This window comes from Thalassophryne amazonica, chromosome 11 (genome assembly GCF_902500255.1).
Source record: "Thalassophryne amazonica chromosome 11, fThaAma1.1, whole genome shotgun sequence".
NCBI lineage: Eukaryota > Metazoa > Chordata > Actinopteri > Batrachoidiformes > Batrachoididae > Thalassophryne > Thalassophryne amazonica.
Window position 1 is genome coordinate 61,898,973 of NC_047113.1, and position 6,404 is coordinate 61,905,376.

The 6,404-nt window shown below is 40.1% G+C and overlaps 1 long non-coding RNA gene across 1 annotated transcript; it reads left to right on the forward strand.

Moving 5' to 3' along the window:
- Nucleotides 1-1,202: 1,202 nt before the first annotated feature.
- LOC117520521 lies at nucleotides 1,203-5,928 on the forward strand. The gene is made up of 3 exons (XR_004563671.1): nucleotides 1,203-1,485; nucleotides 4,351-4,357; nucleotides 5,917-5,928. It is a non-coding gene; the product is annotated as an uncharacterized LOC117520521 (long non-coding RNA).
- Nucleotides 5,929-6,404: the final 476 nt, after the last annotated feature.

Here is a 6,404-nt window from a genome sequence, read left to right on the forward strand (position 1 = left end):
CTAAACTCATCATTAGAAATAAGTATTCAACTATGATTTATTTTTCTCCATACATGTGAAAATAAATTCAATTGCTGACTTGCTGAAATACTGAGGGTCATTGGCCTGAAAGGTTATTGCAGGAATTTGAGATCATTTCCATGAAAATATTAAATTGCAGCAAGTACAAACTTGGGGTATTTCAGTAATTTAAACCAGATATCCTTCTCCATAGCAGTAGTTGGATAGTGCATTGGTGGATACCATGGTAACACTTAAATTTCTGACAAAGTGCTGCATTAAAGCCAATAGAGATGTTTATCTTGAAAGTGATCAATGATATCTCAACGGCTCTTGACAATAAGCAACATAGTGCTGCGCTTTTTATTGATTTGTCAAAAGCTTTTGACTCTGTGAACCATATTTTACTCAAAGAGAGGTTGACCCACATTGGACTATCTAAAGAGGCGGTTGGGTGGATTTGTAATTATCTTACTGACCGATCCCAATGTACTAAATCTGATCAGATTTGTTCTAATATTCTACCATTAACGAAAGGAGTGCCCCAGGGCTCTGTTTTGGGGACACTCCTATTCACCATCTATGTGAACAACGTTGGCCAGGATTTCATGGACAGAAAATATCATTTTTATACTGATGACATGGTCATCTATAGTTTTGCAAAAACTCTAAATGTTAGTGTCTCTATATTACAAAACGCTTTCAACATAGTTCAGGAAATGTTTCTAAAGCTAGACCGCTAATAAGAGCAAATTGATGCTGTTCTCAAAAACAAAAAACAATCTGCTGACGAACCTTTCAATTGTTACTCTTCAAGGGGCAGAGATCAAAAGGGTCAAATCATTTAAATATCTAGGAATTTTAATTGATGACAACCTATGAACAACTAATTGGGAAACTGAGACTGAAAATTGGTTTCTATTTCAGAAACAGGCTATGCTTTTCTTTTAATGCAAAAAAGAAAAGTAGCTGCAACATTTTTACCAATTTTGGATTATGGTGACCTCATTTATATGAATGCCCCAACTCAAGTATTGAAACTATTAGACTCAGTCTACCATGCATCTCTGAGGTTCATCACAAACTGTAAGCCTCGCACACACCACTGCGAACTTTACACGTGTGAGCTGGCCAGCCTTGGATTCTCATAGACTCACTCACTGGGGTATGTTCATTTATAAGGGTATTCTCTGTCTGCTCCCCTCATATCTCTCTGAATATATTCAACCAAAAGTGGCTGGATTGTATTCCTTGCACTCTCAAGAATCACTGCTCCTGTCTGTACCAAGTGTCCGCACAGAAACTGGGAAGGTGGCATTTCAGTTTTCTGCCCCCACAACATGGAACAATCTACAGAAAGACTGGAAACTAAAGGAACTGGTTCCAATTGGCAAGTTTAAACTTTTGCTCAAAGGTTTGGAAATGAAGTCCATGATTTGTAAATGCTTTTAAATAGCTTTATTATTGTATGAAAATGTCTTTTATGTCTTGAAATTGTGATCTGTGCCGCTGTCTTGGCCAGGACTCCCTTGAAAAAGAGATTAGTAATCTCAATGGGACTTTCCTGGTTAAATAAAGGATAAATAAATAAAGAAATAAATCTTACAACTGGTCAGCGCAGTCTCATTTAAGGGCGGGCGCTAAATGGGTAAAATATGATGTAATTTCTCTACTTCCAGGGACAGAAACACAGCACTTTCTCTGGGTTTTTCAAAAAAATTACACGCAAACAAAGTGAAAATACGAAGAAAAAGTGACGATGCGGTGGACAAGCGGACATGTGTTGCGGTTTGTTTATGAGCCGGTGCTCAAACGTGTCGAAGCAGTTTTGCAGGCAAGAAAACGTAGCTACTCTAGTTACCTAGGTAGGCTAACACTTACCGACATGACCTCTCACATTTGACTTATCTTTCCTTCTCCACTGGGAACCGAAATAAACTGCACTTTTCGTGACTGCTTCAGTGATTGCTTCTGAAAACACAACAGTACACCATTTTCTCGTGTGAAGTTATGCTGAGTATATATTGCACAACTGAGCGGCTTTCCCCATAAGTGGTCAAATCCTGCAATATCACGCAGGGTTCAAATAAGACTGCACTGCCCTATTATTTTGAGAATACAAGAAACAATAGTGTAACATCCATACACACATGCGCAGATAGTGCACAATAAATTTTTATAATCTTTATTTCAAAATTGTAAAAAAATAAACAATTGTACAATTAATGCAGGAAACAGAATATATACAAAAGAAGATAAAAAAAAATTATAATACAAATAGTAAAACAAAATACGTGCACAGGTTTGGCACGTTAAAGTCTGTATCAATTTACACAAATTTCATATATAAGATCACTGCATTCAGCAATATTTAAGATGTTACATTGCATAGCACCATCACGAATGTCAATGAGTTGCTTGAGCATATTAACAATGGCAGTAGTGGTATCATTATACTTTGGCACAAAAAATGATTTTATATCAAAATTATGTTGCAGAAATTGTTTGCACATATTACCTGATATTGACATTGGATTTTGAGTACATACGAGGTCTTTTAGACTTTTTTTTTTTTTAACTATATGGATTTGAATGACGTGCGATTCCACCAATCATGCTTGAACCCTCGTGCGCATGCGTGAGTTTTTTCACGAGTGTCGGTGACGTCATTTCCCTGTGGGCAGGCCTTGAGTGACATGTGGTCCCGCCCTCTCGGCTGAATTCCTTTGTTTCACACGCTGCTCGAGACGGCGCGCGTTGCTTGATCAAAATTTTTTCTGGACCTGTGAGGAATATCCGAGTGGACACTATTTGAGAAATTAAGCTGGTTTTCGGTGAAAAGTTTAACGGCTGATGAGAGATTATGGGGTGTTTCTGTCGGTGTAAGGACTTCCCACGGAGCGGGACGTCGCGCAGCGCTTCCAGGCGGCGTCATCGGCCTGTTTCGACCTGAAAACATCCTAATTTAAGGCTTAATTCACCCAGGACGTCGTGAGAGAACAGAGAAGATTCAGAAGAGGCTGCCATGAGGACTTTATGCGGACATTCCACTGTTTAAGGACATTTTTTAATGAAAGACGTGCGCGCAAATTCGCCGAGTCGTTTCCGTGATGACTCAGCGAATCTGTGTGCACCGCGACAGGAAAAACACCTCCGTGTTGAAAACCATTTGTAAAATTCAGGCGGCTTTTGATGTCTTTCAACAAGTGAGTAACTGAGAAATTGTTTAACAGCTTGGGCATGTTCCAACTTGCCCGTTAAGGGTTCCAACTGAGGTGTTTTTCCTGTCGTGACCCCCGCGGTCGGGTCTGGCCCGACATGCGACTCTGCCCGCACGTTCTTTCTTCTGAAAGTTCTCTGTTCTCTGACGACTTCCTGGGTCAACAGAGCCTGAAATGTGGAAGTTTTCAACTTGAAACGGCGAGACGCTGCCGCCTCGAAGCGCAGATCGCCGTCAGGCGCCGTGGGCCGTCCTTATGGCGACACTACCAGACCAAAATCTCTCATCAGCCATTAAAATTTTTACCGAAAACCAGCTGAATTTATCGAATGGTGTCCACTCAGTTGTGCCTTACAGTTTTGAAAAAATGTTTATCAAACAAAGCAGCAGTCTCTGAGCCATTCCTAAACAATGAAAAAATCGACGAGAGGGTGGGCCACCCCTCACTCAAAGACCGCCCACAGGCGAATGACGTAACCAACAGGCGTGAAAAAACTCTCGCATGCTCAGGAGGGTTCAAGCATATCTGATGTAATCACACGTGATTCAAATCCATATGGTTTTTGAAAAAAATAATAAGGTCCGTTACTTTTCTAATAGGCCTCGTATAAGTGCAACACTTCTTACTACTGAATTTTCAGATTGTGTACATTTCTTATAAAACTTAGAAAACCTGTTGATCAACTGAGTTTTTAAAGGCAGCTTATTTGCAAAAAGTTCAGTTATATGACAGTGAGTTCTGTTATCGATTCTAAATAAATTTCTCAAAGCTTTTCTCCAGGCAGTACATAAATTATTAACAGCAGTGCTAGGAGGTTCCATAGTGGAGCACCATAGTATGAACAACAGTACTGATGAAATAATTTACATTTAATGAATGAATAACAGTGACCAAAGTCTGACATAAAAAGACTGAAGTTTTTCCAGAATTGACCAATAGCATATTTGCAGATGGAGATACATCATCTTGACTATATACGAGGTCTATTAGAAAAGTATCCGACCTTATTATTTTTTTCAAAAACCATATGGATTTGAATCACGTGTGATTGCGTCAGACAAGCTTGAACCCTCGTGCGCATGCGTAAGTTTTTCCACGCCTGTCGGTTGCGTCATTCGCCTGTGAGCAGGCTTTGAGTGAGGAGTGGTCCACCCCCTCGGCGGATTTTCATTGTCAGGAAATAGCGGAATGATTTGGGCTTTTTTTCCATCAGAATTTTTTCAGAACCTGTTAGAGACTGGCAGCTGGAAACCATTAGAAAAATTTATCTGGCTTTCGGTGAAAATTTTACGGGCTTCACAGAGAATAAGGACTGTTACTACAGCTTTAAGGACGGCTTTAAGGACGTTCGGCGTGCCGCGCTCCGTGCCGCCATCGAGAGCCACAAACCACCGGATCATTTCTAAACGGATGGCTCTGTGGAGCCGGACCATCGTGTGCACTTTCTCTGGTTATCACAAGAGCTGGACATCAACCATTTTCCGGCAGATTTCACTTTTAACAAGATATTTTGTCATGGAAAGCTGAGCGGAGGCTTCGCGCGTCACGACCGATCTGCTGATGGAGCGAGACAAAGGAACATCTCCGTTTTGGTCTCACAGGACGGCTTTGAGATGGCGTTCAGACAGCTGTCGGTGGTTTTTCCATCGAGTGATTATCCGAGAAATTGTGGATGTGCCTGGACATGCCAGAACATGTCCCGTGAGTCTTCATCACGGCGTTGCTTTGCGTAATGCGGTACCGCCGCGATGCGCAGAATTCCTCCGCACGTCTGTCTCAATGTGCCGAAAAAGTGCTGATGCCCACGTCTTTTCACAATTCCTGTGCTAGTCAGACGACGTTCCGGATAAAACACAGCGTCCAGTTTGGAAATGAATGGCACATTCCGCTGTTACAGGAGTTTGTGTCATGGAAAGAGGAGCAGAGGCTTCACCCGTCGCATGCGTGGAAAAACTCACGCATGCGCACGAGGGTTCAAGCTTGTCTGACGCAATCACACGTGATTCAAATCCATATGGTTTTTAAAAAAAATAATAAGGTCGGATACTTTTCTAATAGACCTCGTATATGTGATGGCCTAAATGAACAGCAGTATCACTATACTCAACAAGAGAATTATTTACAAAAATATTACCTTTGTGGTCCTTGCAATTGCGACCTTTAAAAAACAACAACTGGCTTTTTTGCCATTAAACAAAATGTCATAATCACTTGTATACATTTCACAAATTGTAACCATTTTTCTTAGACCAGATACAGATGGACAAACAAGTGTAAGGTCATCAGCGAAAGCTAGAGCACCAGCATATTTGTTGCCTATATGGCAGCCAATACCTGATTTTTCTAAACTACACAGTAGGTCATCAACATAAACAGAAAATAATACTGGTGACATGACACCACCCTGTTTGACACCATTAGTAACACTGAAGGGGACAGAAACACTACTGCCCCATCTAACCTGAAGTTGTTGACAAAAATACATGTTGATCAATAATCGTAGAACTACTGGATGCACATTACGCTTTATCAGCAAGCGAAATAATTTACAGTAATGAACTCGGTCAAATGCACGACTGGCATCCAACATTAGGACAAAGACATTGGTACATTTATAATTATAATACTTGATGGTTTCATTAAGCACATACGTACACTGGGTAGTTAAAGACTTATCTTTGAATCCAAATTGAAGATTTGATGTGATGAGTTTTCCCTGCTCTTTATCTAATACAATCAGATCAAACACCTTGCCTAAATACTACTAAGGGCAATAGATCTATAATTATCTAAATCTGACAGAGATTTACGCTTGTTCTTTGGAAAAGGAACCATAGTTGCTAATAACATAGAGCTGGGAGCTAGTCCATGTGTTAACATAGCTGTGTACAATAAACTCAAATATGTAAACAATTTTTGCTACCATTGATGATATGGTCTGAGCAAAGGCCTTCATAGCCATCAGCCTACCAGATTTTAACTTACAGCTTTCATCACATCATTGGTATGCACCACATATCTACATAAAGAGTTTTTACTACACAGTTCATCAATATTAGATTTTAAGGCAAACATCTCATGATCATCATATGGTACACTGTTGTATAGCTTACTGTATTTGTTAGCAAAAACATCACAGATATCATCTTCATTTGTACAATTATCAATACAAGAAGGCTGATA